The sequence below is a fragment of the Thrips palmi genome, unplaced genomic scaffold, assembly GCF_012932325.1.
Source record: "Thrips palmi isolate BJ-2018 unplaced genomic scaffold, TpBJ-2018v1 HiC_scaffold_18, whole genome shotgun sequence".
Lineage (NCBI taxonomy): Eukaryota > Metazoa > Arthropoda > Insecta > Thysanoptera > Thripidae > Thrips > Thrips palmi.
In genome coordinates this window covers 14,205,963-14,224,806 of record NW_023144627.1, presented here as the reverse complement: position 1 = coordinate 14,224,806, position 18,844 = coordinate 14,205,963, and the positions used below count along the sequence as shown (strand labels likewise).

The 18,844-nt window shown below is 57.0% G+C and overlaps 1 protein-coding gene across 5 annotated transcripts in view; it reads right to left on the bottom strand.

Moving 5' to 3' along the window:
• Nucleotides 1-16,604, bottom strand: part of LOC117644338 (serine/arginine repetitive matrix protein 1) — an 85,644-nt gene extending 69,040 nt beyond the window's left edge. For 4 of the 5 annotated variants that reach the window (XM_034383699.1, XM_034383701.1, XM_034383702.1 and 1 more), the window contains exons 1-2: nt 16,533-16,604; nt 15,872-15,981 (exon numbers count right to left, since the gene is read on the bottom strand). The gene's annotated coding sequence lies outside the window, so the exon portion shown is untranslated. The other variant, XM_034383700.1, reaches the window with a different exon arrangement.
• Nucleotides 16,605-18,844: the final 2,240 nt, after the last annotated feature.

The following is an 18,844-nucleotide window of genomic DNA, read 5'->3' as shown; positions in this document are numbered from 1 at the left end:
TGACCTCCGAATGTCTACATTTTCTATGAGTTTTCCGGTCTCTGGAAACTCCCACCGATGCAGCTTCCGTTCAAAACGCACTTTCCGGGATTCCTTTTTTTTTTTTTTTTTACGGTGTCCCGACGCGCACCTTGCCACACTTTCGGCGTGGCAAATTGTCAAACGTGCTTATCCGGGCCATAAGGTGGCGGCGGAACGGCCCGGCGGGGCGGGGCACGCAGCAAGCAGCGCCACTTCCGTCGGCCCGCGCGGCACGCCACTGTTTGCTGTCGTCGGCGACAACATGACCCGAGCGACGGAACGTCGCGGCGTCGACGTCGCCGAACGCGCCGAACGCACGCACACTGGTAAAGTGTAGTGTGCGCAGAAGCGAGGGAGGGTCGCAATGTGGGTCGCGGTGTTTTAGAACCCCCATCGACGCGTAGAACAGGATTTCCCTCCGCGACCAAATACGTCCAGGGGCGCGCGCGCGCGCGCGCGCGTGTGTGTGTGTGTGTGTGTGTGTGTGTGTGTGTGTGTGGACGTATGCGCCTTTGCCGCCAGGGCTTTACCACTCAATCAGAGATTGTATCGACTCTCGGTGCGGGTTTAGCGGCAAGAGCGGCGTTGGATTTAGTTGCAGCGCGACCTGGCTGCTGGCGCACTGCTAGTGAGACGGACAGCGACCCGCTGTGCAAACGTGCAAACCCCCCGAGGGCGCCGCCTCCTAGACGCGTACAGTACCGCAAACGCCTCCACCGGTCTTCTGGCCCACTGTGCGCTGCAGTAGGAAACCGGGGGAAAAGCCCTCCAGGGTTCTTTTTATTAAATCCGCGTGGCAGCGGGCTGTCGCCCCGCGAACGAAAAGGGAGTGAACTAGACGCGTGCGGCGTGCACTTGCACTGCACACACACGCAGGGAAGCCGCGCGCGAAGGCAGCCGCGAAAAATAATAATTAAAAAGAAACAAGTGGGATCAAATTAAAATAAAATATTTTACTATCTAATCTTACTAAGTTTTTGAAAATGTTCGAAGCGCAGTACAGTTGTTGGTTGGTTTTTCGTGTTGTTTGTGTTGTTGTTTCTTCCAGAGTACTCGCACCAAACTGCAGTCTGCTGCACCCGTGACAGCATGCGGGTGTGACAGATTATGATCCCGCGAGCCTTTCCAAAACACGCACCAACACGCGTCCAAAACGACATGCAGCACGACAGTGTCAACCTCGTTGGACGGAAAAAAATATAATAACAGTATAGCAAAGAAATGGAATTATTTATGCTGTCACACGACTGAAGGGGCGGTAAACTCCTCGTCAGACTGGTGGTGTGCCACGAGAGAGATCGCTAATGCGACACGGCTATCAGTCGGCAATAAGAAGCACTTAATCACTCGATAGGCCTCTCTTCTCTCTCTCTCTCTCTCTCTCTCTCTCTCTCTCTCTCTCTTTGTGTCGGTCCACTCCCGCGCCACCTTCGCGACCTACTTGGCGGCAACTCGAGCAGCGAACTCGCAGTGCACTTGCAGCGCAGCGCGGATCAAACTACTCGAACGGGGGAAACGGACCCGTATTTGCACACACTTGGAGGAAATATTTCGACCGTCTTTCATCCTTCACGAACAACGGGTCCTTGTTCTTGAGCAAGCTTCGCGTGAGGAGCTTCTCCACAACAGCCTTGGACGGCACGAAGCCCAGGTGACCAGGGAAAAAAATTAGTTCACGAGTGTTCGAACCCCGAGCTAGCGTCCGAGCCATAACCGCGGAGCTACGCAGTAACCTGGTCACGGACACCCATAACCAGCTCGTAACTTTCTTTCTCCTTTTTGCCGCTCTTTCATTTGAAAAAGCGAGTCTGTAATTGGCACCGGGCGGTGATGTCATTTGTCCTTCCGACGGGGAAATGGATTCCGACTTTTAAAATACGACACGGCTGTGCCATTTAGCCCGTCGCCAGTAGGACTGGGAGTCGTTTTCGTCGCTCTGTCCCTCTACAGGAGACGCCCCATGAGAGCGAGAGAGACAGAGCGACGAAAACGACCCCAGGCTGATGGCCATTCCAATGGGAGACGCGCGACCTCTGTCGGCGACTCGCCGAGGCGGCCGAGGCTACTGTGTGACTGACTGTGACCCACGGGGCGCGTCTCGCGCCTCCACTGCTAGCCCGGAGCTCACACGGCAAATTGGTTGGATAAACGACGAAGACAGAGACACAGAGCGCCGGGGAGAGACAGAGACAGGCAGAGAGAGAGAGGGGGGGAGTAGAGGGAGTACATCTGCGTAGCCATTATCAGCACTGCTACGGGCCAATCAGAGGAGAGGAGTGGAAAATAATTTACGACTGGCGACGGTGGGACGGTCAGTACCGCACGCCTAGACACGCTCACACACACACACACACACACACACACGGCACAACACGCACACAAGGTAATGTATTCCTGCGATACGCATCTCGTCAACGAGCTTCTTCGTGAGGTGACTTGAACGCACGAGAGGCAGAGCAGAGCCCCACGTTCACCACGACGACACGGGTTCGAGTCCCGTTCAATCCTTTCTAATTTTTTTTTCGTTTTCCAATTATACGAGGATGGCGGCGATCAGCACGCGCGAAGAGCACAGTTTACTACTACTCATGTTTCCGAAGAAAAATAAACGAGAAAAAAAAACAGCTGACAGCTGTTAATAAAATAGATTACCTCACCGGGGATTGAACCCGCGGAACCTGGAACGTTTCATAACGCACCGGCGGATCCCCGCCGCGGTCTGGCGGGCCGGGCCGAGGTGGGCGGCTGCGTGCCCCGTGTGTGCGCCAGCGGAAATTTGTCGAAGTCCCGACCGAACGGAGGGGAGGGGGAGGGGGGCCCGGAGGCTGCTAATGCAGATCGCGCTGCCTGGACGTGGGCGGCTATCTCCGTCTTTGTCGCACTCGAGGCGGCCGCGGCCCGCGGAGCACGCCGTCCTTGTCGCACTCTCGTTCGTCACGGCCGGGAATGAGTTGGAAGAGGACAACAATTTACGAGAGCGAAACCCACGGGCAAGGCAGAGCCGAAGGCAGAGCCACCGACAAAGTCTGATTAGCACAAAGGCATCCAGTGCGGTAGTGTGACGTCACCGCCGAGAAAAAGGCCCCTTTGTTTATTTCCCATGTACGTTACTTTTATGCCAAGAAGGTCATAAAGGTGTACGGGCGGTCACGGCGCGGTTCAAGTCCAGGTCGCTCAACTTGTGGGCCTTACCTCCTCGGGCCGCCCCGGGCATCGCTACACACCTCACACGCCGCACGCACACCCACGCACACACACACACACGCACGCCAGACAATGAAGCGGTCGATCGTCTTCCAAAAAAACCCTTTCCCGCGCACGACTCGAAGACCCCCTGTCAGATAAAGTTTGTCAACTACGTATGCGTCGGGCGGACTCGCGCAACACCTCCCGCGCGTCGAACATTCGCGTCACGTAGATCAGATGATGACACGCGGTGTGTAGTCTAAACGCGCATTAATAAAATCAAGACTATTTTTTTTTTTCGTGTCTTTTTATTTTAGAGGTGCGAACGGGACAGTTTGTTTTTATCTTAACTCCGTGTCGCGGTGAATCCTCCGCGCGGCGGTTTCATGTTATTTTTTCACGTTTAAAGAGACGGAAAAGGGAGCCGGCGGCGACGCGACCGGCATCCCAATGGCGGGGCGGGGCGGGGCGGGGCACCCACGCGGGGTCTGGTGACGTCACAGAGGAGCCCCGACCTCAGAGACGACGGCGACGCGCGCGACGAATAGCTCGGCGGCGGCGCCGGGTTTGGCGGCGTGCCGGGCAGGCCGGGGCGCCACCACGGACCCACTGGCCGTCCGTCAAGGATTCACCATACCACCACGGTGCAATGGTGAGAATGTCATCGTTGATTTTAGAAAAAAAAAGAAAAAAAATGCAATGATGAAAAGTGGTTTTAAAAAAATTGAAAATGTGATGAAAATGAAAAAAGTACGAAAAATGAAAAAGTAAGAAAAACGAAAAGGTGAGAAAAATGAAAAAGTAAGAAAAATGAAAAAGTAAGAAAAATAAAAAAGTAATAAAAATGAAAAAGTAAGAAAAATGAAAAAAGGCAAAAAAAAAGAAAAAGGTAAGAGAAATCCATTTGGTGACTGCAAGACGGAACCGACGCAGAGAAAAAAGCAGTGGGCAGTGGACGCATTTTCGCGCGGATCACTCCGCGTCGCATTTAGGCGGCTGGCTGGCTGGCGGACTGGCTGCTCCTCCGACAGGACACGCCCCGCACCAGACAGCTGCGGACTGACCCTGGAGGGACCATAGATGGGGTACGGGCCGCGTACAGTGGGGCCCGGCCGCCGCGCCGCACCGGGCCGGCCGAGCCGAGCGCACGTGGAAATAATACGACGAGCGGCGTGGGCAGCGCCAAACACCGGGAGAAAGACTTTAAAGAGCAGACGACACGCCGAAGGCACGCCGCCGGTCGGTACGACAACAACGCCAGTGGAGGACGGCGGCGTACCTAGCAGTCGACGGCGCCTACCAGTGGTGACGCGTGCCCTGGGTGCGGCCGGAGTGACGTCACAGCTCCACGAACTGCCGAGCAATAACCGAAGCACGGCTCCGCGGAGCTGGGAGGAGGCGTTCGGGCGCCGGGGCGCCGGGGCGCCGCAAAGAAGTCAAAGTAGAGACCAAGGGGTAGGCCGACTTAAGATAATCTTGGTACGGGGATTCAATCACTTTTAGACCATTTTTGCGAAGCCACTGCTCCCAAACTATCAGCGGTCAAAGCCTTCCCGAGGCGGGGCATGAAAGAGTAGGGCCTTAAGAATACAAGGGCGTTTAGGGAGGCTTTTGACCGCAACTAAATTGGACGCAGTGGCCGCCCAAAGTCAGCAAAAACGGCTACTTTCGGAAATTCATTTACTTTTGACCATTTTTGCGAGGCCACTGCTCCGAAGCTATCAGCGGTCAAAGCCTTCCCGAAGCGGGGCATGAAAGAGAAGGGTCTTAAGAATACTAGGGCGTTGAGGGAGGCTTTTGACCGCAACTAAATTGGACGCAGTGGCCGCCCAAAGTCAGCAAAGTGTGCTACTTTTGGAGCTGACTTTTCGGTCGCAGTAAGTGACTGCGCAAAATGGTCTTGACACCCAGTGTACGTGATTTCAGCGACTTCCAGCGAAGTCGTAAAGACCCGAGGCTGACTCAGGAAGCTGTGGGTCCTTGCGCCCGGCTCTTGTCCGGCGTGGTGCCCCGTGTCTTTCCGTTTCCACCGCCGCCCACTGCAGTGGCAGGCAGTGGCAGGCAGGCCGTGGAAAGGTCCAGTCCGGCGCTATCAACAAGTTGAGAGGCGCGTCGACCCTCGCATTTAAGCGGGCCGGCCTGCGACTCCAGGGGCTGCAATGGCATAAAGGCCAGGCACGCGTGTAATGGGAAATTGATTGCGCCGATGCAGGCTGGACTGCACAGTGGGCCAGAAGACCGGTGGAGGCGGACAAAAACTCTAGACGCGTTTTGAGCTCCAGAGTCGCTAAATGGGACTCGAAGCGAACGTGTGACCCCCACCAACGGGTTGCTCTTCGAACGAGGAATCCATTGGTGGGGTCACACGTTCGGTTCGAGTCCTGTGTAGCGACTCTAGAGCTCAAAACGCGTCAAGACTTTTGGCCGCCTCCACCGGTCTTCTGGCCCACTGTGCAACCTGTCGATACCTCGAGACGCAGTCACTCACCCGGACAAAGCAAAGCGAAGCGACACGAGTTCGATTAGTCGATTCCCACTGCAGTCCGTCTGCCTGTCCGTCCGTCCCGGCAAATATTCGCGCGGAGGCTGGGCCCTCCAAGTATGGCGCGAGCCACCCACCCACCTCCTCCCCGCGCTCCGCCGCTCCGCCGCGCCTCGCTCGGCCAAGGCCCCCAAGGCCCCGGCCCAGCCCAGCCAGCTCGCGAGGCGCGTCGCAGTTCGGCGGCTCTTTTGTTCCAGTGCGACACACTGTTCACAGTGCACAGAGTAGCCGTCTCTCTCGCACCCCTACGGGACGCCCCACGAGTGCGAGAGGGACAGCGTGATTCGGAAAGAGCCTGCAACAACGGCGGCGCGGTGCTCAACCCTTCAAAATTTTGATGAAGTTATTTACGGTGCAGTTTCCCCTCGCGGCGAGGCCGAAAGAGTGTTTCATGCCTGCCTACGTCGCTTTGATTCATAGTGCCTATTGGCAGAACAGGACTCTGGGGTTTCGCGAGGTATTCGCACCACAATAAAACGTAATTGAAACGTGCGCGCCTTCGCCGCCGAGCCGAGACTTAGCGCTGGCCCAGAAACACTGCACACTCACACACACTCACTCACACACACACACACACACACACACGTGAAAAATGGCGACGACACGGTGCACGAATTGCTCGTTGCTAAACAACGCTTTGTAAAATGAATGAAGGAATGCCGGGCGCGCACTCGACCGGCCGAAATCACTCCCGATCATCCATCAGTACCGAAATCAATCATGCGCGGCAGCAGAGAGTAAGCCCACACTGCAAAAAAAAAGGATAACCGGGTTATGAAAATTTTAATTTTCGCCGCGAGAGAGTTTTTTTTCTTGGAAGCAGTTAAGGGCCGTAATGTGCGCGCGGTGGGTCGCCCGGACCGCCTTCTCTCTTCCCGCAACGTGCGTTATCCGTGCGTACTCATCCTGCCGACGCCACCTGGACCTCCGTCTGTGTGTGCGTGTGTGTGTGTGTGTGTGTGTGTGTGCAAGCCGGCCGTGTGCATCCAACCCGGGTGGTGGGGGAGGCCGGTTCACCCCGTGACCCAGTCGCCTGACCCAGTGCGCTTGACAAGCACCCCAACGCGCTCCCCCTTTCCCCTGCTGGCTGGCACGGCCATTCGCTTTCCCATTCATGAGTGCAGAGAGCAAAGTAAGTACAGCCGCCGCCGCCGATCGGCCGCTCTATGAAAGCTTCGAGCGCTGCTGGTTTTAATTGCAGTTTCATTGGCCGGGCGGCGCGTTTCGAATCAATCGTATTCGTTTCAGAGTGTGGCTGGCAAATACCACTGCAGTTAGATCTGTTAGTTTTGTCACCGTTTCGACAAACTTTGCTGCAATACCGCTTCGAAACTAAGGCGGCTAATCGCACTCCCGAACAAAGGTGTTCTAAAGGAAGGCCCAAAGAGTACCCACCCGTTGAGGGAGAACGATTTGGCACCTTGGATTAGACGGAGTGGCTGCCTAAAGTCAGCCTATACCATGATTTCTGCGCATTTACCGTTTTGGTCTAATTTGCGGACTGCTGATTTAAAGCTAACAATATTTCAAAATTACCGAAAAATTCAATTTTTTTTCTTTCAGATGCCTTTTTTTCTGTTTTTTTTTCTCTTTTTTTTGCAGCAACAGTACGCACGCCTCCCTTGAGGCCGAACACCGCGAACAGCCCCGAGGGCCCGAAGTGCTTGACGGGGCACTTTCCGACAGTCGGCCGCCACGCCGCCACACCGCACGAACCGCGTTCGCTCGGACACACGTGCTCCAGACACTGCTCCGGCCACCACGACACGCGCGGCGCCGAGCAGTCTGATAAAGTCGCTCTGTCTCTGTCGCTCTCACGGGGCGACCCGGAGGGCCAGCAGAGAGAGACAGAGCTCGTCCTTGGCTCGAGCGGCGTGAATCGAATCCCTTCGGCACCGCGCTAAATTTAAATTTGCCGCCATTTCTGCCGAGCGGCGCGAAGCGCGCCGAGGGCAAGCCGGTGTGGTGTAGTGTGCGCTCGGCCGTCGTCGCTGGATTTATTGGGTACACACGGCGACAACAACGGCGTAACCACGGCAACGGCGCCGGCAGATACCTCCCTCTCGCTCGCACTCGCGGCGGGGTGCAGCGGGGCACACCGTCCTGTGGGAATGTCCGCGCCGATGGCTCTCCGCGCACGAAATATGTTTGAACAAAGTTGTGCAACATTTGTGCGCTGCACACGGACGACGAGGCAGGCGACGCGGAGAGAGTGCAGCCTTGAACCCGGAGCGGGGACTGTACACGCGCACACGTAACAGCGAGGTGTGCTTTTGGCCAAGACTGTACGGCTGGCTGGGATGAGCCGAAATCACCGGGAGTATGTGCGCAGCGCATGGCGCTTTAAACCGCAGCGCCGCGACGCGGCCGAGGCATTCCTGCAGTGTGTCAGTCGGGCAAAGCTCAGCTGTTTCCTCAAATAGCTACCCATTTTGTCGGCACGTTTCCCGCGTTCAGTCAGATTGCTGGTGGGCACATTTACTGCCAGAATTAAATTTTTTCAAAAATAAAAAATAAAAAAATAGCTATTTATAGTTTTAAATCAACAGAAAAAATAACCTTGAGAAGTACAGCTAGCCGACACCTTAATGTGTCTTGTGCTGTCCTTTGTTTATTTCAAAGTTCAGGTATCATTCCTTTTAAAAATATGCTAATTTGCGATGAAATCCGATAAAAAAGACAAGGAGCTGTGTTTGTTTTCTTGGCTACATTTCTCCTCCTCCTCACTCTGCCACTCCACACTGACCCAGGCTACTCGGGCCGGGCGGCCGGCGGCCTGAGACGGTTCCCATCTCCATGACGGCTGGCTGCCCGGCTGCCCGCGGCTGGCCGGCCGGCCGGTCCGTCTGATCCGAGGCGCGCCTCCGAGCGACCGCGCTAAACAGGTTGGCCGCCGCGAGCGAACCCACTCAACTCAACGCGCGCCGGCGCCACTTACTGCGCGGTTGCGTCACGGGGATCGGGATGGCACGGCGGCACCCGCGAAAAAAAACAACAACAAAAGCAACTCGGGGAGTGAATTCACGGAGACGGCATGCTTCCTCCAGTGCCTGGGTGTCCCACGGGGGCAACCCGCAGAAGGCGAAGCCCGCCGTCTCGCAGTGGGCCAGAAGACCGGTGGAGGCGGACAAAACTCCAGACGCGTTTTGAGCTCCAGAGTCGCTAAATGGGACTCGAACCGAGCGTGTGACCCCACCAATGGATTCCTCGTTCGGAGCGCAGTCCATTGGTGGGGTCACACGTTCGGTTCGAGTCCCATTTAGCTACTCTGGAGCTCAAAACGCGTCTGGAGTTTTGGCCGCCTCCACCGGTCTTCTGGCCCACTGTGTGTCTTCCGGGGCTTTCCACACACATGTCCTCAGTCTCCAGCCCAGTCTGTTGACGAACGCACACCGTCATGAAAAGTCCTGCTCGTGACACGGCGGTCCCATCCTCTCCTTTTAGGTCGGCGCTGCGCGGTCGCTGCACGGTGGCTGCACGGTCGCTGCCCCTGCTTGATGGCGTATTTCACGGGCAGGGTTGCGGGCCCAAGGCAGCGGCCCAAGGTGACCATATGGTCGGCGCCCTGCGAGAGGCAAGGTGAAGTGCGGGCCGCCGCCGCTGCCGGCCGACGCCAAGGCGAGGGGCGTCACGTGGGGCACGACGAGAGGGAAGTGTTTGTCTACCGCTGCACTCCGAAATCCCAGCGTCGTCCCCATCCGGACTGGCCGCCACTCCACCACACTCCCACACTGCAAGGCGGCGCGCGCTGCTTGGCACTGCAGCCGCGGCCACCAAGGCCGGCGTCGTAAAGACGACGGAAAAGACGCTGGTTCCGATCCGAAAGTGTGTCTCTGTGTGTGTGTTTGTGTGTGCGCGTGTTGTGTGTGTGTTCGTGGGCGAATCTGTTATTTCCGAAACGTCGATGGTCCGGCGACCTGAGTTGCGCAACCAACCCAGCCAAGGCGCAGAGATTAAGCAGATCCTTTACGATCTTCATTTATCTGTTTGGCTGGACACACGAGAGAGAGAGAGACCCAGACAGGCCACCATCGCATGCATAACCAAAACAAGAAAAAGAAATTGTCATTGTTTTTTTTTCGAGGTGGCCGAAGCTAGTGATGGAAAATGGAGCGAAAACGAGCTGGCTGAGGTGTCGGAAAATGAAAGGCCGGGAAAAGGCGGCCCGACCGCGCGGCAATATCGCACGAATAACGAGGTGACGTAAACACGGGGACTCGGGCTCAGTTCATGGGCCAGTGCATTCCGTGCGCTGGGGGTGCGAGAGAGACGGGGCGCCGCTCGGTGGGCCAGAGGACCGGTGGAGGCGGACAAAACTCCAGACGCGTTTTGAGCTCCAGAGTCGCTAAATGGGACTCAAACCGACCGTGTGGACCCCACCAATGGATTGCTCTCCGAACGAGGAATCCATTGGTGGGGTCACACGTTCGGTTCGAGGCCTGTCCGGCGACTCTGGAGCTCAAAACGCGTCTAGAGTTTGGTCCGCATCCGCCGGTCTTCTGGCCCACTGTGGGCCGCGCATTGCCCCGGGAGGAGGGCATTTAGTGAGGCCTGTCCAGCGGAGCGGAGCGCGCCTGAGCGACAACCGTCGGCGCAGATATTGGACGCGGACTCGTTAGCAAAGGGCCCTTTGGAAATGGATCTCGCCGCTTATGGCATTTCTTTTCGAAGACGAAGGTCGCTGGGCGGGACTCGGTTCGTCGCCGCGGCACTGCTCGACCAGCACTGTTGGCGTTCGCTTGCTCCACATTTGCCGCGTGACGCGTCGCATCCTGTGCCAATCCATTGTTGCTAACGCTGAGGGTGGGTGAGCGCATGAGGTGCACTCTCGCAAGTCTCGTTTCAATCCCTTTAGTTGTTTTAAAAAAGAGGGGAAATTACAAAAAGTTTTGCGACTTGCCGCCGCCTGCCAGAACGTGGGTAGGCAACCCGCTTGCACCCGCGTGCGCGTGTTGCCTACCCTCCGATTGGCAGGCGCTCGCTCGCTCTCTCTCTCTCTCTCTCTCTCTCTCTCTCTCTCTCTCTCTCTCTCGTAACCTGATTGTTGCGACTGTCTTTTTTGAGCGGCGTAACGCCGATGCTCAGCCACGGCGAGACAAGGTTGCGGCCATGTAACAGTACGACCTATCCCAATTTGGTATCGGCGGCACAACCGGTACCGGCGTCCCGGCGCACCAGTGTGCCAGTACCCTCGGCCGGCCGCAAGTACACGCCCACGTCTCGCAGAGGAAACGACGTAGTTATCAGTGTGTCTCACAAACGCGAGCGCGGTTTCGGTTTCCCTTCTTTCCGGATGGCTCGCGACATTTTGTATCTGTGTCACATTGGCCATTCTCTGCACGGCCGGCCGGTCGGCCGCGACGCGACGACGGTCCGATCAAGAGCACGATAGAATGTCAACAGCGACACCCACACTGGCAAAGACTAGGAACTGGGAGCGAGCCCGCTCTCGAGGTGCAACCTTTGGCAGACAACGCTCTTTGAACCGGTGACGTTTTTTCTGTCTTTCGTGGATGGTACTCAGTGAGTTGTTAGAGGTCTTCTATTTTTTTAAAAAGAGTTAACAGGGTGCGTTGAGGTAGGTTTGGTTTCCTCTGCGCTTGGGGGGGGGGAGGGGGGACATCCGCACTGCATCCACGGCCTTCTCCGCGTACCCTGCCCGGAGTCCGCACGGAGCCGACGCCACGCGGAACGACAAACGAGCGACCGGACAAGTGCCCCGGAAAGGAAATCTAAGCTGAGGCCGCAAACATTTTGTAGCCCAAGGTCTCTAGGCCGTCTGTTGTACCGGAGGGGTGGCGCGGTGGCGCGAAGCGGGCGCTGGTACCCGCACGCACACACACACACACACACACACACACACACACACGATGCGTGCGAGTGAAGGGGGTTGGGTCACGCCCCATTGACCACACTGCTCCTGTTCGGAGCCCAAGAGACATTCGAGAAGAATTCAAAAACGATTTTCCGTTGTTTTGTTGTCTGCGCGCTGCGCATGCGGTGCGTGGTGGCACGGCATCGTGAGCAAGCCGACGTGACTCGCAAAATGCCACTCTCAAAAAAATTTAATTTTTTTTTTTTGCAAAAACACGAAATTGAAACAATATATATTCCGTGTAATTGGCCCGGCGAGTGGCAACTCTATACAGTCCAGGCCATGTCTTACAGCCCGCTGGAACATTCATTGATCGCAAAGTTGGCAACCTTACTCCTACTGCCGCGCCGCGCGCCGCGCAGACGGAGCTGGCGGTCTCGACACCCACCGCATTGGAGTCCTACGCAGTCCACGCAGTCCGCGACTCTTGCCAACCTCCAAAAACCCACACGCACAGGGAGGGGAGGGGGAGGGAGGGGAGGGAGGGAGAGGAGGGCGGGGATGCAAGCGGCCGCCGGGATGGAGACACTAGAGGCGTGTGGAATGCAGGCGATTCGCAGTCTCGCCACTTTTTTCGGCGACTGTACTGTTTTTTGCTGGCACTTGAAAGACGACGAACTCCCGCACTGTTTGAAAATAAATTTGAAAACCCCGGCAAGTATCTTATCTTTTAACAGTGCTGTAATTCACTTTACATCCATCTGACGTTAAAAAAAAACTTGAAAAAAACAATCCATAGCGCAACGTGTAGTTGACCAGTAGTGCAGGAGCTCAGGGAAAAAAAAAGCTTTCACGTCTTGTATGATTCGCGAACGCGTGGCCATCGACGAGGGAGCGTGAGCGGAGTGAGAGAGACGAGTGGAAAAAGCGTCCTTAGCGCGGGAAAAAGAGCCAATTGGAACAGCGAAGGGAATCCTCGCTCCGTCTCTCTCTCTCTCCCCGCGGTGAAGGGCTGAAGGTTGCGCGGGTCAGGAGTCGGACCAAGGCGAGGGTTCGACTCCCGATCGGAGTATTACCCGCGCAACGAGTGCATAACTGTCATCGACTCGCCACCAGAAGCAGCGCGAAGCAGACCGCCGAAGGCTAGGCGTCAAACACCGCGTCGGCCGAGTCGGTAAGTTGGTAATGGCGCTGCTGCAGTCACGATCGCCAACTATCCGAGTGTTGGCGACCACCCGGCAGGTGCCAAACGAATCGAAACGCCGGGTGCAGGCCTGCAGCCAATCCTGCAGCCATACCGGCAGGGTCGCTGCCGATTTCACCTGCCAATAGGCGGCCGGCCTTCCTGCCCGCCGAGAACAACGCTGCGTCACACTCGAGACACAAAAGCGGCGTGCCAATAGTGTGCCCGCTACGACTGCCGATAGACCGGTCCGCACAACGCGCCTTCCCGCCACGCCCGACTGCTAATAGACATTCGAAAAATATTCATTGCGAAAGCTGGCGCGCCTCTGCCGTGCAGCCGTGCCCACAGTGTCGTTAATGCACCGGCAGAACAAATGAAGGCTGGCAGACTGGTGCAGATTCGGCCGTACCCTGCCACAAATCAGACAGACAGTCAATACACCGTTTTGTAAAATTTTGCCGCCTTAGAGGATTGTTCCCTGTTGGCGGGCCGCTCTGGCAGTGTAGTGTCCCTCCGTCCCTACAGCGTGCACACCGCGGGTGTCCGTGATGCAACCGATCCGCCCAGCCATAGTCGATTGATCGATAACTTATCGCAAGCTAATTGAAACGAGCTATAGACAAGCATATACGCAATGCACACCCCGCCTCGGTGCGCCGCCGCGCGGACCACACATAGCGACAAGACGCCGCGATAAAAAAAAAATCCACCCTATACCGGTATTTGAACCCCAACTTTTTTTTCAAACATTTTTTTTTTTTTTTGCAATTGACCTACTGCGGGCTGTGATTGGCCAGCGAGCGGCGCCTCGACCGCGTTTACATGGCGCGGCGGCCTTTTGTCTCTCGGCGCGCTTTTCAAACTTGGAAATCGGAGCGGCGATGACGCCGCACTGCGAGCGCTCTTTTCGCCATCACTCTCGCTCTGCCTGCTCCGCCCGCAGTCTCTTCTCTCTCCCTCTTTTATTGCAGAGTAATTCTGTATGCAGGCCGGAAATAAACCAAACCGCAGAGCTCGGCCTCCGCGCGACAATGAAACGCGAATGGTTTGTCTCTCAAGTTCACCGACGAACAACAAGTGACTGTCACGTCGTGGGAGGGACGCGCCGGGCGCCGCGACGCCGCGACGCCCAAAAGCCCTACACCGTAAAAAAGAAAAATCTTGGACACTCGCGCGGCTGAACATTCTCGTAAAACCGTTGTCGGCCGGCCCCGGCGGGAACCCTTTAGGAATTTTTACAGCGTGTCGCCCGCCCTCGCCGCCCACCAACAACACGCGAATCAAACCGTGATAAGCGACGCGTTTTAGGCCCGGCACGTCGTCACTCTAAAACACAAAGGGCCTGGCGACAGATTGGGAGGCCCCCGCAGCCCCAGCCGGCCCCAGCACGGCCCTACGAAAGGCGGCGGGCAGACTATGGGCCCCGTAAGGGTCGGCCAGCACACTGTGAGCTGAGCTCCCCGTGTGCGGAACGGATACGAAAAATCGCGCAGTTCGAAGTGTACTGAAAAAGTCGTTTGAAAATTTGATTACTGTACTTTAGGAGTGCATGTGCATTCTAGAGCGCCATGGTCTGGATCAACTCGTTTTACATTGACCAACGCCATAAAAACACAGAATTTCAGAAATTTTGATATTTTTTTTACAGCGATCAACACATGTTTTAAAAGACTCGCAAATAAAAATGTGTTTGCCTTTCCTTTTTCGTCTGAGATCGTTGGCCTTTCCTTACGAGCCCTTATCTCTGTCCGGGACACGGGCGAGGGAAGGACCGAGGAGGGCCGGACGCGTGGGCGGCGGCTAAGGCCGGCCCGCCGCGCCCAGGGCCTTCCAGGACCTTCCAGGACGCCGTCGTCAACGCCGTCACCGCCACGAACGACAAGCCCTCGGCCAGCCCTCGCGTGTCAGCCTCTCTCTCTCTCGCTCAAGGGGCGTCTCGTGGGGGAGCGAGAGAGACGGAGCGAGAGGTTTTTTTCGGAGTCGCCGGCCAGGACGACCGCCGCGGACACGACGCGCTGTAAAGCCAGCGCGCTGTTACAGTGCCGTGGTGTGGGAGTGGCGCTTGCAGCCCTGCAGGGCCCACTCAGGGCCTCCGACTTAAAACAAAGGCTCCGGCTGGCTCACTTTTTTAGACATTATTTTTCAAAATTTTTATTTGTTTTTATTTTTGCGAGTGCACTGGAATAGGAACGGCGGCTGCCCCTGGCCTCCGAGCCCACGCCCCCTCCTCCAGAGAGCCCCCGCGCCGTGGCGGGGCGGGGCGGTGCGTGGCGGGGCGTGCCCCCGAATCGGTGCACCATGCATCTCCTCTCGCACGTGATCGCCATTTAGCAACCATTAGCACGGACGCACCGGCAGACAGTGACGTTTATGTCCACGGTCGTTTTTCTTTTTCGCTCCTCAGACTGACGTAAAATCAACCCTCCAAAAAAATAGTCGACTTTTGATACACGAAAAAAATGTAACCGGGCCGAGGATTTGAACCCACGCTCGCGTCGCGACCCGTTTAGACTCACGGCCCACGGCCGTCTGGTGATCGACGTCGCGACAACGAAGCAGTGCTGTGTGTCCACTGGAGTGCGATTCATCCTCCAGCCGCGGCCAATCCGCGATTTCAGGCACATTGCACTACACTGTAGAAACGAGGCGGACCCGCGGAAAAGTAGTTTCGGCCGCGTGGACCGCCCCGTGAAGGAGGAAAATAGTGTATTTCCGTAATAAAATAAACAAAGAGTGTTTAGCAGACGACACGCAAACGAAGCACACCTGCCCGTCCGTCATCATTCTACCTGGCCGTCTGCCCGTGACTCGGCCGCAGTGCGATTCCGAATGTCGCTCCGTCTCTCTCGCACTCGTGGAGCGTCTCGTAGGGGTGCGAGAGAGAAAGAGAGCCTGCCTGCCCCCGCGCCGTGCCCCGCGCCGTGCCCCGCACGCACACAGACGCAGTCTAATCAAATCGGCGCGCCTTCGCCAGCCGCCCGATTCCGAGAGTCGTCGCTCCGTCTCTCTCGCACTCGCGGGGTGCGGCGTACAGGTGCGAGAGAGACGGAGGAATCGGTCCGCAGTCGGCTGCCTTCCCTCCCAGTGCCGTGGGCGGGACGCAGCGCAGCGCGCAGCTTACCTCAACAGAAGACGATGTGCTGCCTCCGTCGCTACTCCGCGCGAGGGACCACCACTACACCGCTAGCCACCAACACAGCACAACACACACACGCACACACACACACACACCTGCAAAAGAGGGTTTTGTTTCTCAGACACGAGAGTGAAGGGGCGCCTCCCAGAGAGGCGGCAATCATCTCGTCAATCAGTCGAAAGAAAGGGACCCGGTTCGGTTCGGCACGTCACTGACGCCCGGCAACGCCAGGCAACGCCAGCGTCAGGGAAGTCCAGGCGGATCTCGCGAGGGAAAAAATCACGCCAGCTTCGGCGAAACGCAGTCGACAGTCTAAACATCAGTTTAGCGCACGATTTGATGGGGACGTAATTGTCCCAGCGATTAGAGTTTATTTCCGTGCGACATATACGTATAAATTCGAGGAAGCTACCGCAGCACGGACGAAAAACAAAAGTAGGCGAATTTGATGAACAGACACGAGAAATCGACCATCTGAGGAACAGAACCCTCCCTTGCCGTTCGTGTGCACTGCCGCTTGAACGACGCACTCTGGCACTGACACGACACTGGACACTTTCGGGCGCCTGAATCTTCCCGAACTGTCGCCAAAAAGCGATCCCAAACGACGCGAAGAAAGAGAGACAGAGAGCACACTGGTCGTCACCTCGCGGCGCGTAAACGTTGCCAAACGGACACGGATGGGATAGGCCGGACCTCGCGGCACTCCAGTCGATGGCTAACTGAAGGCGTCGCACGCTGTGCCGACCGCCATGCTGCCCGCGTGGGGGGAGGGGGGGAGGGGGGGGGGGTCCAGCCGTACCGCACCTCTGTGCGCGGCCACGCGGCCTCGCGGACGAGGAGCGCGGCGCGACGGAGGGACCTCTCGGGCCCACCGGCCGACAGGTGGCCGCCCAGCAGACTCGCTCTGTCTCTCTCGCACTCATGGGGCGCCCCGTGCAGGTGCGAGAGAGACAGAGCGACGACTCGCCTGCAGCTCAACCCCTCGGGGAAAATCGCGGAAATGCGTCGCGAGGACGACGCGTCGGAAGGCTTTAAGGTGACTCTGTTCCGAAGATGGAACTCAAGACAGTCGGCTTGGCTGTTCGAGGGTCCTGCAGCGACCACTGCAGCGGGTCCAGGCTGCGCCAGTGTGCGCGCAGGACGTGCAGGACTTCCCCCGCGAGGACCGGCGAGTCCTGCAGGACGCCCCGTCCCGTCCCGGCGGCCGGCGTCTCGCCCGACGCGGGGTATGTCCGCGGGACCGCCGCGTCGGCGCTACCCCGGCCGCGAGGTCCCTTAACTGCAGCCTGGCCGGCTGGAGCGCGCCGTGCAGGCCGCCGCGCCGCGACGCTGCCCCGCCGGCCTGGCTGCCTACCTCCACGGCGGCGATGGCCACGCACGGCCAGGCCCGAAGGAAGCTAGAGCCTGCCCCGGCAGCCAGGGCAACCCGCGAAGCAGACCAAGCATCACCGGAGTGCACTCTGCAGGCGGCGCCCGGCGAGAAGGCCACCCATCAGGCAGCCTCATTTGCATAACATTTGCAGTTCAGCCTCACGCACTCAGACTCTCTTCCCATCTAGTTGTGACACAGATTTTTTTGCAGCCAGCAAGTGGTGCTAGTGGTGTCTATGAAATATTTCGCAAAATCCATAATTTATTCCAGGAAAAAAAAAAAATTTTAACTGTTAAACACACTCCTACGGTTTCCATCATATAATTTTTTTAATTTTTTTTTTTTTGCATTTTTTTTTCCCTTCTTCTTCCACTTTGATCCGAATCTTTGTTCTCCTCCTCGCCGATGAATGCATCAGGCGGCTGCGGGATGACCTTGGCGGTGTCAAGGCCGCGGCCGTGATCATACCGCAGAGTGCCGCGCGGTGGACGGACGCCGCCAGGCGCTCTGTCACCGCAGAAAACACTCTCCGGCAAAATGCATCATCGGCTGCATCCGATGCAAAGCCAAGCGGAGAAGCCTGGCGCAGCCTGGCGCGGCGGCAAGCGTCACGCCATAGGCGCCTTGACATTTCATGTGTGATCGACGACCACCAACCGTGTGTGTCTGTGTGTGTGTGTGTGAGTGTGCACCAGGGTGGAGGATATAGTGGGTGATTACGTGTGAGATTACAACCGTGCGGAGCAGATGCGCTGTCGTCCCACTTTCCCACGTGCGGCGCTCACCGTTTGTTGACGTTCGGATGCAATAAGAAAGATTTTTTATTATTTTTGTTTTTGTTTGGTTTTTGGTTCATGCCGGCGCGTGTGAGTGTGGATGCTTGGTTCCCGTCGTGCGTGCGTAAGTGTGTGTTGGTGTGCGGTTTGGTGGGTGCAGCCGGCTCGGCCACCCACACGTGAGACAACGGCGGTCCGTGAATGTTATCATTTTAGGGAAGTTAAAAACTCCTTCCAGACTCTTTTTTTTTTGCTACTATTTGGCGGGCCGTTTGTGTGAGTGTGTCCTTGGGTTCTGCGGGGACCGCGGCGCGGCCCAGGGTCTGCGGCATGGGTCTGCGGCATGGGTCTGCGGCATGGGCCTGCGGGGCGATACAGGCCCCCGATAGGCCGCGACGCCGCCGCAGTGCGCACTTGGAACTCGGAACGGGTCCTGGAGAGCCTCTAGAAGCCCCGTCGCCCTTAAATTTAAAAAAAAAATTAGGAACTTAATTTATTTATACTTACTTTATTTATTTGAAATTTACTTACGGGGTAAGATGGGAGAAATCCGTCCCCAATTTTATTGCGTAGTGGTGGCACCTTTGCTCTAGTTGTTAGGTACTTACTCGCCACTCACTCACACACACACACGCGCACAGAGACACACTCACACACACACACACACACACACACAGACGCAGCAGGATTCGGCGGGTCTCGTGCCACAGGCAAGTAGCGCACTCGAACCCCCCAGACCCAGTGATAATGAGCAACGCAGCGGAAACACACAAATACACACACACACACACACACACACACACACAC